Below are 18,756 nucleotides of genomic sequence, written 5' to 3'. Positions count from 1 at the left end.
CCCTTGCCTCTTTCCAGACAAGGCCATTTGCTAATAGGATTTAGATATTAAAGCTGAAAACAATAAAAGTAATGCAAAATTCATGTTAAATTCTTAAAATCCGGTACAATGTATTCCTTCTTGAACATTACAAAGAGGGGTAAGATTTGCCAGGAAATATTATTATTTTGTTGTTATTCTGAGTTTGTAAGATCAGCAGTGACGTCTCTTTCCCAAATCTTCTTTGGAATATTACCTTTAGGCCAAGGGCTTTCGATGGCTCCTGTTAGCGCAGAATTTTAATACCAATCTTTTCATGTGTTGTGTGGGTGTGTGTGGGGAGAGAAAAGACTCAAACTCAAATTCGGCTGCTATCTCCCCTCCCTCTTCCTCCAGAGCCATATGGTTAGCAGCTGCCCACATTGGATGATTTAGTATGATTATATTTTAATTTTCAGCCTTTGGATTGAATTGATTTAAGTCACCGATGGCAGAAGGCTCCTCCCACTGTGGGCAGGGCTCTCCATCTCTCTTTCTTTAATAGTTTCGGAAATACTGTGGTGTCACTATTCAGTTACAGGAGTGTGGCATGCAAAGGTCACAGCAATTCAAGGGAATTCGCAGAAAAAGATAACACATGGGTTTGAAGAAGAGGTAAGTTGGCTTCTTCCTTGTGGCTGTAAAGATGCCATCTTGCTCGATTAAATACATAGATCAATGCTCTTTCCTGTCTGCTTTATGCTTGGAAGGGGGGAAATTTTCCTTCTGATTTTTCCTTTACACTTTGAGTGCATTGGATGTGATCCGACAGCTAATGAGTGACCTGCCCCCTGCATGAATTGCAGGGAGAAACAATGCCTAGCAGAGCCAGAGAATGGAGGGAACCAGTGACAAAGCTTTAGCTAGAGGGTGAATGGATTATTTGAAAGCAGGGGGTTCTGTTAGGTCCCAAAGTAGCCCCAAACTGCCTTATTGAAGTGAAAAGGACCTGTGCTTCATAACAGCCCGTCAGCTCCCTGCGTATGAGGCAGCCAGATTCTTCCTAACCTGTTGAGGATACAAAGGGGCATGGGAAGAAACTTAAGTGATGGGTGGATTGTATGATTCAGTTTGAGAGGGGGGTGATTGAGGGGAGGGAGTTGGTGGTGAAGCATTTATAATGCATTGGATAAAAGACTGTTTCCATAGTAAAAAAGAAGCGGGGGGTAGGGAGTAAGAAAAAAAGGAAGGAGTCTTTCTATCAGCTTGCCCAGTGTGTGAGCAGAGAGGTTGATGCAGGAATAAATAATCCATGAAATATTAACATCCAGGAATAGGTATAAATCTCAGTACCTATTGCTAAAAGCTGAAACTGACATGTGAAATCAAATAGCACTGTGGAACTTTCCCTACTTGGAATCTGTCTGCTCTGTGAGTTTTGATATCCAACTATTTCTTTTAAATGGGTGTCTCAGCATTGCATACATTCAACCCACTGGGCCAAATTCTGCTCTGTTACACAGGTGTAACGTTGTAGTCCGAAAGTCTTCAGTGGAGCTGCATCATGTTTACACCAGCTATAGCTGAGAACAGGATTCAGCCCCAGCTTTCGTTTACTTCTTATTGTCTAATTAGGCAGACTTTATTTGAAGGCATACATCAAATAAATGTACCCCCCTTTTTTTTCACCTCACCCTATGTTGACCTAAATCCCAAAATCCTTTGCGGCTCTGTGGGTTGTGGGACAACTTTTTGACCATCTTGTGGCTTGTGGCTTGAAAAAGGCGGGACCCACGGGCTTAACTCACCCAGTAGGTCTCTTCCATCTGAATGTTATAATTCCTATGATCCCTTCATTCAACGCTCCACAGTAAATTCCAGCAGGCACCCTTACCCTCCGAGCCACTGCTGGGTGCTGCGGGCCTGCTGTTCCTTTCTTCAGTGGTGGAAGCACACTGCTGGCACGAAGTCTGCGCTAAATCAAGACCCTTGCTGTTTCCTGGGGCAGCCCCAAGGCTTCAGATTCTGGAAAATATAAACCCAGGTTTAGTGATGTGAAACTGGGCCAGCCTGGTGTACATTTCCATACTGTAGAGAACTTTGGGTAGGCAGAGAGTCTTTGATTAATGACACACACATGGAAAATGTGCCTTCCTCCCCCCCATGCTAATACTGCCACTGTACTTTGTTTTGCAGTGCTACGCACAACCATTCATGATGCCAATTAGGAGGATGCAGATTAAGGGTAGAGCGGTGACTGTTCAGTGGCGCGCACTCGCCTCTCCGGGGTGTGAAGGGCGCTCTGCACGGACGCAGAATTGGGGGCTGGGAGCTGAGAACCTTTTGGCTAATGGACAAACTCCTTCCTTGAAGTGTGTGCTCAGTGCAGCTGTCACTCCTGTGTGCTACCATGAATGGGGGACCAACCCTTCTCCCCCATGCTGCTGTCCAGTCTTGTCCGGCTGACGTTAGCAGCGGGGACAAGGCACAGCTTAGCAATTCACAGGAGTGGGAAGAGAGCCGAGCTGGTATGTGCTGAATTGCACAAAGCAGGATTTATTATGAAGGCATTTTTTCCTTAGGAGGATTCCCTGAACTCTCCCTGCCAGGGCTCCATTCCACTCCCACAGCACCCTGAAAAATGTGAACACGGGAGGGGCCCTTTGCCTCACCCCCAGTGTCTTTTACCTTGGCAACTCTGAGCAATCACTACTCCTAGAAAACAGTGGGCAACCTACTGTAGCCATAGGTGGGATTTAGAAACCTATTTTAAACACAGCATGCCTGGTTCTGGTCTCAGCCACACCAGTGTACCACAGGAGTAACTCCATTGTAATGAGGGAAATGGTATTGGTGTAGGAGTGAGATGAGATTCAGGTCCACTCCATTCTAATTGGAGGGCCCAATTCACACCTAGTGTAAACAGGGGGTAAAGTTTGCAGATGATTCAAATTTACTCAAGATCATGAAGTCCAAAGCTGACTGCGAAGAGTTACAAAGAGATTCACAAAACTGGGTGACTGGGCAACAAAATGGCAGATGAAATTCAGTTTTGATAAATGCAAAGTAACGCACTGTGGAAAACATAATCCCAACTATACATATAAAATGATGGGGTCTAAATTAGCTGTTACCACTCAAGAAAGAGGTCTTTTATAGTTCTCTGAAAACATCCACTCAATGTGCAGCGGCAGTCAAAAAAGCTAACAATGTTAGGAACCAATAGGAAAACGTTAGCTAATAAGACAGAAAATATAATACCACTATGTAAATCCATGATCTGCCCGTACTTGGAATACTGTGTGCAGTTCTGCTCACCCCATCTCAACAAAGATATTTTAAAACTGGAAAAAGTACAGAGAAGGGCAACAAAAACGATGAGGGGTATGGAACAGCTGCCATATGAGGAGGGATTAAAAAGACTGGGACCATTCAGTTTAGAAAAGAGACAATTGAGGAGAGATACACTAGAGGTCTATAAAATCATGACGGGTGTGGAGAAAGTGAATAGGGAAGTGTTATTTACCCCTTCACATAACACAGGAATCAGGGGTCACCCAGTGAAATTAAGAGGCAGCAAGTTTAAACCAACCATAAGGAAGTACTTCTTCAAACAACACACAGTCAACGTGTGGCACTTGTTGCCAGGGGATGTTGTGAAGGCCAAAACTAGAACGGGGTTCAAAAAGGAATTGTACAAATTCATGGAGGACAGGTCCATCAGTGGCTAATAGCCAAGATGGTCAGGGACACAACCCCATGCTCTGGGTGTCCCTAAACCTCTGACTGCCAGAAGCTAGGACTGGACAACAGGGAATGGATCACTCGATAACTGCACTGTTCTGTTCCTTCCCTTTGAAGCATCTGGCACTGGCTGATGCCGGACAATAGGATACTGGGCTAGATGGACCATTGTGCTGACACACTATGGCCATTCTTACGTTCTGATGTAATTGCACTGTAGTCTGTGGGCCTGATTCTGATTTCAGTTACACCCGTCGTACTCTAATCAAGTGGACCCACTCAGATTTTATCCCAGTGTACCTGAGAGCAGAATCAGGCCCACAGCATTCAGTGGGGCCACACCAAGGATGGATGTGGCCCATTGCCTATACCTGGCTGCTCTGTAGCTGGCAATAGGTATAGCATCCCTCAAGCCCTCCTCCCAACTGCAGCTCTACCTGTACCTGCTACGGTTTGATTGAGAGAGTCAGAATATGGGTCAAAATGATCAGAATCTAGTGGTCAGGCAACCTCACTAATTAGCAAAACTAGTGTCCACGTGCCAGGATTTTCTCCTTATGTGTGTCTGTCTATATAGCTAAGGTCCTGTTACCATACGGTATCTGAGCACCTCCCACTCTGTAATGGATTTCTCTTTAGCATATTCACTGCATGTCATTTTAATAGAGTGACTCTGCCACTGGGCTGCTGGGTGACCGTGGGCATGTCACTTCTTCTCTTAGTGCCTCATTTTCTCCCTTTATCAAATGGGGTTAAATGATGCAGGCAGCATCTGTACAGCACTTTGAGAGCTACCGGTGAAAAGCCCTATGTAGGAATTAGCTGTTATTAGCCTCACAAGACCCCTGTGAGGTAGGGACAGGCTGTGATCCTCCTTTTACAGGCTGGGATCTGAGGTGCAGCATAACTAAGTGGCTTGCCCAAGATCACACACAGTCTGTGGCAAAGCCAGGAACTAAATCCAGATCTCTTAAGTCCCAGGCTAGTACCCTAACCCCTGGACTATGCATTCTTGGTTCTGGGGTTAGAGGACTTGTCTCTCTTTAAGAGACTCTTTGAATTTTGGTCCCTCTGATCCTTCTTCATACATTATTACAGGGGAGGCTTTCAAAAGCATGAAGGACAGTGAGGCACCGAACACTCATTGAAAGTGAGTGAGAGTAAGTGGTTTAATCTAATGCATTCGAGGATGCTGAGGGAGTTGGCTGATGTGATTGCAGATCCATTGGCCATTATCTTTGAAAACTCGTGGCAATTGGGGGAGGTCCTGGACGATTGGGAAAAGGCAAATATAGTGCCCATCTTTAAAAAGGGGAAGAAGGAGAACCCAGGAACTACAAACCGGTCAGCCTCACCTCAGTCCCTGGAAAAATCATGGAGCGGGTCCTCAAGGAAACCATTTTGAAGCACTCAGAGGAGAGGAAGGTGATCAGGAACAGTCCGCATGGATTCACCAAGGGCATATCATGCCTGACCAACCCGATAGCCTTCTATGATGAGATAACTGGCTCTGTGGATATGGGGAAAGCAGTGGACGTGATATATCTTGACTTTAGCAAAGCTTTTGATACGGTTTCCCACAGTATTCTTGTCAGCAAGTTAAAAAAGTATGGATTGGATGAATGGACTATAAGGTGGATAGAAAACTGGCTAGATTGTCGGGCTCAATGGGTACCGATCAATGGCTTGATGTCTAGTTGGCAGCTGATATCAAGCAGAGTGCGCCAGGGGTAAGTCCTGGGGCTGGTTTTGTTCAACATCTTTATTAATGATCTGAATGATAGGCTGGATTGCACCCTCAGCACGTTCGCAGATGACACTAAGCTGCGGGGAGAGGGATAGGATCCAGAGTGACCTAGACAAATTGGAGGATTGGGCCAAAAGAAATCTGATGAGGTTCAACAAGGACAAGTGCAGAGTTCTGCACTTAGGACTGAAGAATCCCATGCACCGCTACAGGCTGGGGATCGACTGGCTAAGCAGCAGTTCTGCAGAAAAGGACCTTTGGGATTACAGTGGACGGGAAGCTGGATATAAGTCAGCAGTGTGCCCTCGTTGCCAAGAAGGCTAACAGCATATTGGATTGCATTAGTAGTTGCATTGCGAGCAGATCGAAGGAAGTGATTATTCCCCTCTATTCAGCACTGATGAGGCCACATCTGGAGTATTGCGTCCAGTTTTGGGCCCCCCACTACAGAAAGGATGTGGACAAATTGGAGAGAGTCCAGTGGAGGGCAACGACAAGGATTAGGGGGCTGGGGCACATGACTTACAAGGAGAAGCTGAGGGAACTGGGCTTGTTTAGTCTGCAGAAGAGAAGAGTGAGGGGGGATTTGATAGCAGCCTTCAACTATCTGAAGGGGGATTCCAAAGAGGATGGAGCTCGGCTGTTCTCAGTGGTGGCAGATGACAGAACAAGGAGTAATGGTCTCGAGTTGCAGTGTGGGAGATCTAGGTTAAATATTAGGAAACACTATTTCACTAGGAGGGTGGTGAAGCACTGGAATGGGTTACCTAGGGAGGTGATGGAACTCCATCCTTAGAGGTTTTTAAGGCCTGGCTTGACAAAGCCCTGGCTGGGATGATTTAGTTGGGGTTGGTCTTGCTTTGAGCAGGGGGTTGGACTAGATGACCTCCTGAGATCCCTTCCAAGCCTGATATTCTATGATGCTATAGTAACTGCCCTTTGTGCCCTGGAAAATGTCTCCCCTCCAATATCCCAGTTGCTGCAGTACCTCATGCTGTATTTAATCAATGAGTGACTAAATAACTGCACTACATTTGGGCTGGGGAGACTTGTAGTTTAAGTAGCCAGTGAGATTTTAAATTTAATTGTGAGGCTTCATCATATCATCCCAGATTCCCTCCTTATCAGGCATGTTATTAATGATCATTATTATTAAGGGTACAGCAGAAGCAGTGGTGGGTCTGGAGCAGTGCCGGCAGTCAGACCTGGGGCTGCCAGAGCAGCACCTAGGGTTGGGTCAGCGTCAGGCCCCTGGGACTGTAGCAGCGATGGGGCTGAAGCAGATGCCGGAGGTCAGCTCCTGGCAGTGCTCTGACTGACCACCCGCCCAAGGGTATTTTTAATAAAAGTCAGGGACAAATTGCGCACTGCCGTGCATTTTTGTTTATTGACCATGACCTGTCCCTGACTTTTACTAAAAATATTTGTGACAGAATCTTAACCTTAATTACTATTCGGATAGGTATTTATAAGACTCTCCTCACTGTGCTATCTGGATGCAGTTGTATAAAATCGGGTCCCTCAAAATACTGCAAGAATTTTCCTTCCTCCCCTCCTAAAGCCGGGGAGGCCTAGCAGAGTGTGAGAGGAGGGGTGAGCCGAATACAGAAGGGAGCAGTGTAGGAGTAGCAGGGCATGCTGTTCCTTTGAGAGAGGCCAGCTGGCAGGGTCTCACATGTTGTGGGAGGGGAGAGTGTCTCCAACCTGCCAGCACCTGTCCTCGGTTATCCCAGCTGGGAAGGACATGCCCAGCTCAGCCAGTGCAGGAGGTTTGACTGAAAAGACAAGTGCGCTTTGCTGCAGTCTGTGCCAAGTAAGTGCTGGGTTGGGCACATGTATCAACTTCCTAATGGAGGTCAGTGACTTGGAGGTGGCTGAGGGCTCCTGGGCAATCCCCTGGGACGTTCCAGTTAAAGTGGCAGAGTCCTGGGAAAAGGCAGCTGTCTTGGAGGGTTTCATTACAAGGGGAAGTTTGGAAAGCGACGTGACAAGGTGTGTGTTGCAAGCAGGTGCCTTTAACAAATGAACACAAAACATTGCTGGTTCATAGGACTGAACTGACCCTGGTTCTTAACCTGAGCCCTACACCAGGAAAGCCCAGATGTGTCTTTTATGGTGCAGTGCTCATTTTCCCTTCTATGTGATCTGTGAGACCAACATCCGTTCAGCTGCACCAAAACGGCGCCTGTGTAATTGCTCTTTCTAGTTCACTTCCTTTCTTGCCTCCCCTAGCTTTTTTGCTGAACGTCACCTGCTTCAGTTTCCATGTTGCATTTTTGCATCAGACTATTCTGCAAAGACATTATTATATGAATTGCCACTGCATTTTGGAGTCCCAGTTATGGATCAGGGCTCCATTGTGCAAGGCGCTGTACAGACACAGACCAAAGAAAGACAATTCTTGCCCTGAAGAATTTGTAATCTGTTATGTACATATACATCTCTATCTAAACAGACATAGGTTTAAAAATTCTTCCGAACCTTCTATAGCTAAAATGGGTCTAAAATGGGTCCTGTAGGTTTGTCTTACTGCATGGGGCTCTGTGGAGATGACCTGGGAAGTCAAAATCCTATGTGCTCAATTATTTCTTTGATGTAAGAGTTCGGGGTTACTCTGCGGTCCTCAGCCAAAATTTCCCTCACTCTTGTGCACCATAAGAAAATAAGAATGGCCAAAGTGGGTCAGACCAAAGGTCCATCTTGCCCAGTATCCTGCCTTCTGACAGTGGCCAATGCTAGGTGCCCCAGAGAGAATGAACAGAATGGGTAATCATCAAGTGATCCACCCCCTGTCGCCCATTCCCAGCTTCAGGTGACCAGAGGCTAGGGATACCGTCCCTGCCGATCCTGGCTAATAGCCATTGATGGATCTATCCTCCATGAATTTATCTAGTTCTTTTTTGACATTCCAAAGGGTACTGAGTCTGACTACATGTTTCCTTCACCTTTGTTGTTGCCAGGATGCTAGTAAATGGAAAGTGCCAATCATCTGTTAAGGTGCCTCTTCCTGCAGGAATGACCTAATGGAATCTTTAGGTTAGGAACATAATTTTTCACACACAGTATAAATAGCCTGTGGAACTCAGTGAAACAAGACATCACTGAGGCCAAGAGCTTAGCAGGATTCAAAAAGGCACTAGGTATTTACCTGGATAATAAGAATATCCAAAGTTAGAAGAGTAGATTTTTATTAACAAATAAACCATGTTTTGGAAGGGCTATAAACCTTCATGTTTCAGGGATTAAGCCAACCTCTAACTATTAGGATTTAGGAGGAAATTTTCCCTGAGGTGGTAGGTTATCCCATAACTACCTCCTGTGGAGTTTCTTGCACTTTCCTCTGTAGGCTCTGGTGGTGGCCACAGTTGGTGATCGGACACTGGACCAGATGGACCCTGGGTCTAATCCGATCTGGCAACACCTATGTTCAAACAGAAATGATTGCATAAGAAATTATCATCTTACATACGCACAAGAACCATTCAGCTTCTCTCTTTGGGTCTCATGGCCTTGCTCCTAAATTATGAGCCATAATTTGTGAGCTGTAACTTTAGTCATATAAACCCATCAGGCAGTAAGCACTTACCTCAGTAAAAGAAAGGGAGATGGCCTTGCGTTTGCTTGATTATTGTCTCATTTTATGGCTGACCCTAAAATTGTCCAAATCATTCCTGTGGTTGTATAAAGTGCCATTCCCCAATTTAAAGTACACAGTATGAAGTGTGCAGTATATTAATAACTGGGTAAGAAAGTCTCAGGATTGTGTTCCTAACATATCTAGCCACCATATTACAGCTGGATCTGCTTCTGCATTCTGGGAGGATGAGGGTACAAGGAGCCATCATTTGGCTGCAAGCATTGGATTGTGCAAGAGAGAGTCTCTGTTAGAACAGCTGTCTGGACTTACTGGTGTGTCTGGTGAGCAGGGGCTCTGACAGAGGAATGCAGATGTAATGACTACCCTGAATAGGTCACCTGTGGGGATCGAGCTCTAGATCTAAAAGCAAGAATTGCTACAGTTTGTACTAAAGAGCCAAGTCTATTAGTTTGGAGGTGGTGGCAAACAAACCTCTAAATGGGCCAGCCACTGGAGGGGGACAAAGACTAACTCTGCCACAATGGATAACAGAGGGATGATAGGATGCCACTTCTTTCCTACAAGTGGTGAAAGATATGCTGATGCTCATGTTTCCCATGCCCCAAGGAGCAGCATGGCCAGCCCCTCCCAAAGAAGGTGATTGTCCTCCCCCATGGCTCAAACTGGAGCTGATCAACTGGCATTTGACAAATGCAAAATTTGGTAAATTTTAGCTTTGTGAATCATTTGAAAGCCAGTCCCATCATTTGCAAAGGCTATGCCAAACAAACAAATGGCAGCCTATGGACTCTTCAGAAACCATGCTATGTCGGTATTGGAGTGTCACCCCTGAAGATGTATGTTTGATCATATCAGATTACACAATGCAGATGACACATGCCTCTTTTATGTCTTCATCACTTGATGATTACCTGTTCTGTTCACTCCCTCTGGGGCATCTGGCATTGGCCACTGTCGGAAGACAGGATACTGGGCTACATGGACCTTTATGCTGAACCAGTATGGCCATTCTTATGTATGTTATGACTGTTCTTATATGTTCTTATATATGACCAAGATGGCCCGGCATTTGGATGAGATCAACTCACGGATGAAAAACAGCTGGCTGAAGCTGAAATCAAGCAAGATCGAGGTAATGCTGGTGGACAGAGGAAATGCCTTCTGAAGAGTTTGCCGCCCTGGAGCAGTCTTCCTTGGTTGAAGGTACACACCCACAGTTGGTCAGTTCAAGCTGTAGATTAGGAGTGTTCCCGGATTCCTTGCTGATGCTAAGCTCTTTCATAGCAACATCCACAAGTAATGCTTTGTACCATCTCTGGTTGGCTAGGAGACTTGATCACATCCTGGTCTCTCTTTATGCACATGTTGGTCCCTCCTCTGGCCTACAGCAACACAATATACCTGGGCATGAAGCCATCAGCTGTTGGGGAAACTCCAACTAATACCTAACATTGTAGTGTGTCTCCTTAGCAACATCGTCTACTGCGAGCACATCAAATCTGTCCTTCGTTCTCTATACCGACTTCCCATAAAATATCAAGTGAAGTTCAAAAGACCTGTGTCCTTGTCTTCAAGGCGCTCAATGGTATGGGCTCCGGATATCTAAAAGATGAATTGAAGCTCCACCATGAAGGCCACCTTTGCTCCACTGACCCCACAGAACTCTTCAGAGTAAGGGCAAAACTCATCTGTGCAAGAGACCGAGCGTTCCTATGGGCTGGACTGAGACTGTGGAATGAACTCCCCCAGGAACTAAGGACCAACCCAAACCTGACCATTTTCCACTCCCAGTGCCAGGCATTCATCTGTGACCTGCCTTCTCTAACAAACACAGAGCAGCATGTAAATTTATAAACCAAACCAAATCCACAGCCCTACCAAACAAAACATTGCACTGCACAGGCAATCTTCCCCTGGCCAGAGGATGCGCAAAAGAATGACCACACATGACAGATATTAGTCACTTAAGGCATGACTGGAGGGTGCTCAGAGCCTACTGTGATGAGGGTGATGTAAGAACTGTATAGAATAGAATACTGGTTAAAAGAGAGGAAATAAAGGCTAGGTATAAATGGTCGCCCCATCTCAAAAAAGATATATTGGAATTGGAAAAGGTTCAGAAAAGGACAACAAAAATTATTAGGGGTATGGAACAGCTTCCGTATGAAGAGAGCTTAATAAGGCTTGGACTTTTCAGCTTGGAAAAGAGATGGCTAAGGGGAGATATGATTGAGGTCTATAAAATCATGACTGGTATAGAGAAAGTAGATAAGGAAGTGTTGTTTACAACTTCTCATAACACAAGAACTAGGGGTCACCCAATGAAATTAATAGACAGCAGGTTTAAACAAATAAAAGGAAGTATTTCTTCACACAACACACAATCAACCTGTGGAACTCCCTGCCAGAGGATGTTGTGAGGCCAAGACCATAACAGGGTTCAAAAAAGAACTAGATAAATTCATGGAGCATAGGTCCATCAATGGCTATTAGCCTGGATGGGCAGGAATTGTGTCCCTAGCCTCTGTTTGCCAGAAGCTGGGAATGAGTGACAGGGGATGGATCACTTGGTGATTACCTGTTCTGTTCATTCCCTCTGGGGCACCTGGCACTGGCCACTGTCGGAAAACAGGTTTCAGAGTAACAGCTGTGTTAGTCTATATTCGCAAAAAGAAAAGGAGTACTTGTGGCACCTTAGAGACTAACAAATTTATTTGAGCATAAGCTTTCGTGAGCTACAGCATCCGATGAAGTGAGCTGTAGCTCACGAAAGCTTATGCTCAAATAAATTTGTTAGTCTCTAAGGTGCCACAAGTCCTCCTTTTCTTTTTGTTGGAAGACAGGATACTGGGCTAGATGGATCCAGTAGGGCCATTTTTATATTATTAATAGAATAGAAAAGTTACACAGCCCCGTTTCAACGGTTTGTGCACACAAAGGACTGGAATGCAATTGAATCAAATGGAAACCCTAGCGCTTGTGAAAGTCTTAAAGCTAGTGTTCAGCCAGCTGTATTCAAAACAGTCATTTTGCCCTTAACACGCAGTGGGGGAAATGTATTCTAGCCACTTGACACTCTTTTATAAACAGGATGATTTGTGCTTGCTTGTTGCCACACACAAGCTAAAAGCATTTATGTACAATCTGCCTCAAATGCTTAGTGCATTGACCACTAATTATCACCAACGAGCTTTCATTACTACCCACTACAGAGTGCTTTGGAAGAGGAAATGGTCTATAAGTTCTAATGATTATTATTAAAATAGGCTCCTGTAACCAATCTTACACTATGAGTCACTCTCATCAACAAGATTCAGGGAACAAATAAACCCTGAACATGAGTTCCCATTCAGAGAATTGCCTTACAGGAATGCAGAGCAGTTCTGAGCCAAATTACAGTTAATCATGATGGTTTGGTTTTCTTGGAGGGATTACTTGTGGTTTGGCACAGTTTTGAACAGTTAGATCAGGAATATGGTCTGAGACTAAAACACCTTTTGTACTGTGTATTCTTACAGTTCAATTATGACTTCATTTTACTGTCCAGATCTCTTATATGGCTTTGAAAAAATTTCATATCTTTGATGCTTAATACTAGAGTTAGTCAGGAAAAGATTTATTTTCCTCAGATGAAAAGTAATATTTTTCATTTTTGTTGACTTTTTTGGTTTCATCAAAAAGCAGGAAACCAAAAATTTGTGGGTTAAAACATGCAAACGAAAGATTGGATTTTGGTTGCTGAAAATGTGTGTTCATTCAGTTTGGAGATTTTTGGTCAAAACCTGAAGATTTTTCTGGGAAATGGGAATTTTTTCTGCAAACCAATGTTGTTTAAGGAAAGATTTTATTTTTTGTCAGAAACATTTTGCCACCTCCTCTTCCCCAAATAAATAAATAAAAGCAGCCAGCTGTACCTAATGTCCCCTGTGGCCTGGGGGCAAATGTGATTGGAAATGGCCCTGCATGCAACCTGCCCAGAAAGGATGTTTCTGGAGACATAAGTTCTGCCAGAAGGAATACTACCCATCTACTCACTCTTCCACTGCACATCAGAGGGTGGCAGAATCTGCCCAGCTCTGTATTGTGGAAAAGGTTCCCCCATCAAGCATTTCTTCCCCCAGTGAGGCATAATTCTGTCCTAACTCAGTTTTCAGAATGGAGAGCGGTAAATAGTGTGCCCCTCAGGGGTCTGCACTGGGACCAGTCCTATTCAACATATTCATAAATGATCTGGAAAAGGGGGTAAACAGTGCAGTGGCAAATTTGCAGCTGATACAAAACTACTCAAGACAGTCAAGTCCCAAGTAGACTGTGAAGAGCTACAAAAGGATCTCTCACAACTGGGTGACTGGGCAACAAGATGGCAGATGAAATTCAATGTTGAGAAATGCAAAGCAATGCACATTGGAAAACATAATCCCAAGTATACATATAGAATGATGGGGTCTAAATTAGCTGTTACCACTCAAGAAAGAGATCTTGGAGTTATTGTGGGTAGTTCTCTGAAAACATCCACTCAATGTGCAGTGGCAGTCAAAAATACAAACAGAATGTTGGGAATTATTAAGAAAGGGATAGATAATAAGACAGAAAATATGTCGCTTCTATATAAATCCATGGTACACCCACATCTTGAATACTGTGTGCAGACGTGGTCGCCTCATCTCAAAAAAGATATATTGGAATTGGAAAAGGTTCAGAAAAGGGAAAGAAAAATGATTAGGGATATGGAATGGCTTCCATGTGAGGAGCTATTAATGAAACTGGGACTTTTCAGCTTGGAAAAGAGACGACTAAGGGGGGATATGATAGAGGTCTATAAAATCATGATTGGTGTAGAGAAAGTAGGTATGGAAGTGTTATTTACTCCTTCTCATAACACGAGAACAAGCGGTCACCAAATTAAATAAATAGGCAGCAGGTTTAAAGCAAACAAAAAAGGAAGTATTTTTTCACACAACCCACAGTCAACCAGTGGAACTCATTGCAAGAGGATATTGTGATACTGACACACTATGGCCATTCTTATGTTCTTATTTTCTTAACTCTTCAGAAATGGTATGGCTCCAGCTGGGGATCTGTCAAGACACACAGTGTATAACTTGGCTGTTTCTGCTGCGAAATACCTGGGCTTTGCTAGGAGTTTCCATTTGGATCATAGCCCCTTTCTCTAAGAGGGGAAGTCCATATCACAGAATTTCATCTGGTTTTATGTCAAAACTAGATGTGGGGCGTGAATCAAAATTGTCCACTCTTCACATCTTTAAACCTTGGGCATGTCTTTGTCTCAACAACAGGCAGAACCCAGTCCCAGATCTGAACACTAAATCTCTGGCCAAGATTTTCCAAGGTGACTAGTGATTTTAGGCGCCCAATCTTAAAGTCTTCACCCTTTGAAGATCAGGACCTCGTAAGTTGCCTAGCTGGGCAGCCGAGAAGTGAGACCTCTGTTCCAATCAGTGGCACGGTATGGATCCCGCGCAGGACAATGGCCGGTTCTGGGTATTGGCATTAATGCTGCTCTCATTTCAGTAAATAGAGGGCACGTGATGTGGTGGCAGGTGTTTTGGCTGCGGCTCATCACCCTGAGAAGGCAGTGGTGTACCTTGCTGTGGCAATGGCTCATGCCAGAGATCTACCAGAACCTTGATGCGGGCCGCTGGCCAGCAGACAGCACTCTGGGACGGTGACTTACCAGGTGGCATTTCTGCTCAAGGGCTGTGTGTGTAGCTGGATGTGGGATTCAAAGGCAGAACGGGTAGGTATACGATGGTAAGTGACTTCCAGTGCAGAAGAAGGGAATAGGTAAGGACAGGAACAGATAGCCCAAGAGGAATTGTGGGAGGCAACGGAGGACTATTGGCACCGGTGTTAAGTAGCCTGCATCCACACTGCAAAGTGGCCACAGGCCAGGGATGCTGGAACTCAGGGTGCTGCTGCACCCCTGGCTTGAAGTAGTAATAACAGACACCAATACACGGTTTCCATGTTTTCCATCGTCGGCACCCCCACTATAAAAATTGTTCTAGCACCCCTGTTGCAGCCTGAATTAAAAGCAGAACCTGGCCTCCAGCTCACACCACCAGCTAGCCTAGACTTACAGCACCAAACTCAGGTCAGAGACTTTTGTGTCTGGATGATAGGCAGGTTAGGGACAACACCTGGGTAAGAGCCTGGATTAAGTCTGCAGTGAAGACAGACTCTCAGACACTTCTTTCCCTCCTTTTCAGATGCAAAAACTGAGGCTGCAAAGTCTCTGTCCCATGGCTATTTGCTGTGTGTGCATTTGTGTGGAAGGCCCAGAACATGTAAATACAAACCCAAGTAGAAAGGTGGCAGAGAGGCAAGTCATCTGTTTGTTTTTTTGGTAGTCAAGTTTTGTTAAAGCTTGCAACCTGTTCATGTCCAGCTCCCCCACTCTGTTTCATGTCCTTCTTTCCCTGAAGCATGGGGTCTGGCTCTGCTTAATTATGTAAAGAGGATCTCAAAGAGCTCTCCCATGACATCTGGTGTTGCACTGGGGGAAAAAGACTTCAGGAGCAGACTGTGTTTGCATAGACACACCTACTCTGCCTAAGTACACAGCATGCTGGAGCTGATTTGCCAAAATGATCAAATCTGGTTGGGTTTGGGCTACAAATCACTCTAGTATTTGAATGCAGGAGCATTGAAATGTCGTTATCCCGATTATCTGAGTAAACGGCAGCAGAACTGTGCTTAGCATGCCCTGATTGAGGGGGTCACCCTAAACTGAACCTCACTTACTAAGCAGGGGGGGTAGGGATGCCAAATCCTACTGAAAGTGAGAGTAGGTGGGGGTTGGTGTACTTTCCCAAGGCTGTAGAGTATGCTTAAGGAGTTCTAGATACTATTAGACCTTTCTTTTTCTAGTGTGCAATGATAGAGAAGATTAGACTTAATTCAGAGTCCTTGTTTCCAGTTGGTGATCCCTAGAGCTGTCTTCCCTGTTGGGCAAGTCTAGAGGCTAAGCTTTAGCCTGTGTATGGAAACAGTGAAATGCAGCACAGAAACTGCAGTAGCCATGAGGTTCCCTGCAACTTGCTGAAATCTCTGGAAGTTAGGTTAAGTGGTGGAGCCTCAGCAAGTGATGTTGCAGTGGCCAGGGGAAGCTTTGGGCCAGTTGCAGAAGTGGTAGCAGTAGAGGCATTGCTCAACACACACACACCCCCGGGAGAGGGAAGTGGGAGGTGAATCCCATGAACACACCTCTGAATTTTGGGTTTCTGCTAACCAAGGACAGCCAGCTGTGAGGGGTGCAGAGAAGGGAGTGGGGAGTGATGTGTTAAAGGGATGTTCATTCATCAGGCTTTCCCACCACCATGTGGGAAACTGAGGCAAAGGATACTGCCCAAACACACGGCTTTGCTTATGGTCGCGTGCTTTGAATTTGGTTGTGGTGTTTTCCCAGATTAATGCTGGGTTCCCTTTCTGTTGTAATAAAAGTGCTGTTTTGTTATACACAGACTCAGTGCTTGCAAGGGGGAAGTGTTACCTCTGAGGTGCTGAGGGTGGTGTTATGTTTTCCCAGATCACTGGCTTGGGGCTCAAGCTGTTTCTGTTTTGTATTGTAAGAGGAACCCCTAGACATTAAACCTGGCCCTAGTTGCTCCTTACTTCACCGGGCAGAAGGATTACAATTAGAAAGATTTTAAAGTCTTTTAACATTGATTCTCCTTTATGTGCAGTGCCACTGTGTGCTTTACCTTATTTCCTTCCACACATGGAATCATAGGACTGGAAGGGAACTCAAGAGGTCACCTAATCCAGTCCCCTGCACTCATGGCAGGACTAAGTGTTATCTAGACAATTCCTGGCAGGTGTTTGTCTAACATGCTCTTAAAAACTCCGGTTATGGAGATTCCACAACCTCCCTAGGCAATTTATTCCTGTGTTTAACCCTGGCAGTTAGGAAGTTTTTCCTAATGTCCAACCTAAACCTCCCTTGCTGCAATTTAAGTCCATTGCTGTTTGTCCTATTCTCAGAGGTTAAGAAAAATAATTCTTCTCCCTCCTCTATGTTAGATGTCCTTGTAACAACCTTTTATGTACTTGAAAACTGGTATCATGTCCCCTCTCAGTCTTCTCTTCTCCAGACTAAACAAACCCAGTTTTTTCAATCTTCCCTCATAGGTCATCTTTTCTAGACCTTTAATCATTTCTGTTGCTCTTCTCTGGACTTTCTCCAATTTGTCCACATCGTTCCTGAAATGTAGTACCCAGAACTGGACACAACATTCCAGCTGAGGCCTAATCAGCGCAGAGTAGAGCTGAAGAATTACTTCTCGTGTGTTGCTTACAGCACTCCTGCTAATACATCCCAGAAGGATGTTTGCTTTTTTTGCAACAGTGTTACACTGTTGACTCATATTTAGCTTGTGGTTCACTATGACCCCCAGATCCCTTTCTGCAGTACTCCTTCCTGGGCAGTCATTTCCCATTTTGTACATGTACAGTTCATTGTTCCTTCCTAATTGGAGGACTTTGCATTTGTTCTTATTGAATTTCATCCTATTTACTTCAGACCATTTCTCCAGTTTGTCCAGATGATTTTGAATTTTAATCCTATCCTCCAAAGCACTTGCAACCTCTCCCAGCTTGGTATAGTCCGCAAACTTTATAAGTGTACTTTCTCTGCCATTATCTAAATCATTGATGAAGATATTGAACAGAACCAGACCCAGAACTGATCCCTGCAAGGCCCCACTCATTGTGCCCTTCCAGCTTGACTGTGAACCACTGATGATTACTCTCTGGGAACGGTTTTCCAACCAGTGTTGCACTCACCCTATAATAGCTCCATCTAGGTTGCATTTCCCTAGTTTGTTTATGAGAAGGTCATGTGAGACCATATCAAAAGCTTTACTAAAGTCAAGATATACCATGTCTACCGCTTCCCCCCTATCCACAAGGCTTGTTACCCTGTCAAAGAAAGCTATCAGGTTTGTTTGACATGATTTGTTCTTGACAAATCCATGCTTAGCTGTTACTTATCACCTTATTATCTTCTAGATGTTTGCAAATTGATTGCTTAATTATTTGCTCCATTATCTTTCCGGGTACAGAAGTTAAGCTGATTGGTCTGTAATTCCCCGGGTTGTCCTTATTTCCCTTTTTATAGATGGGCACTATGTTTGCCCTTTCCCAGACTTCTGGAATCTCTCCCGTCTTCCATGACTTTTCAAAGATAATAGCTAATGGCTCAGATATCTCTTCAGTCAGCTCCTTGTGTGTTCTAGGATGCATTTCATCAGGCCCTGGTAACTTGAAGACATCTAACTTTTCTAAATAATTTTTAACTTGTTCTTTCCCTATTTTAGCCTCTGATCCTACCTCATTTTCACTGGCATTCACTATGTTAGATGTCCAATCACCACCAACTTCTTGGTGAAAACCGAAACAAAAGTCATTAAAAGCACCCCTGTCATTTCCACATTTTCTGTTATTTCCTACCCCATCATTGAATAATGGGCCTACCCTGTCCTTGGCCTTCCTCTTGCTTCTAATGTATTTGTAGAATGTTTTCTTATTATCCTTTATGTCTCTAGCTAGTTTGATCTTGTTTTGTGCCTTGGCCTTTCTAATTTTATCCCTACATACTCGTGTTATTTTTTTATATCCATCCTTTGTAATTTGACTTAGTTTCTACTTTTTGTAGGACTGTTTTTTGTTTTTTAGATCATTGAAGATC

At 44.5% G+C, this 18,756-nt stretch overlaps 1 protein-coding gene across 1 annotated transcript in view; it reads left to right on the top strand.

Annotated features, from left to right (window-relative positions):
- The first annotated feature begins 527 nt into the window (after window positions 1-527).
- The window catches only part of GDPD4 (glycerophosphodiester phosphodiesterase domain containing 4), an 85,068-nt gene continuing 66,839 nt past the window's right edge, over window positions 528-18,756 (top strand). Inside the window, exon 1 of the mRNA XM_037889829.2 lies at window positions 528-633. The gene's annotated coding sequence lies outside the window, so the exon portion shown is untranslated. The remainder of the gene's footprint in view (window positions 634-18,756) is intronic.

The sequence above is a fragment of the Chelonia mydas genome, chromosome 1 (assembly GCF_015237465.2).
Source record: "Chelonia mydas isolate rCheMyd1 chromosome 1, rCheMyd1.pri.v2, whole genome shotgun sequence".
Taxonomy (NCBI): Eukaryota; Metazoa; Chordata; order Testudines; family Cheloniidae; genus Chelonia; species Chelonia mydas.
Note: the sequence above shows the minus strand (reverse complement) of the source record. Positions and strands in the feature narration are given on the sequence as shown.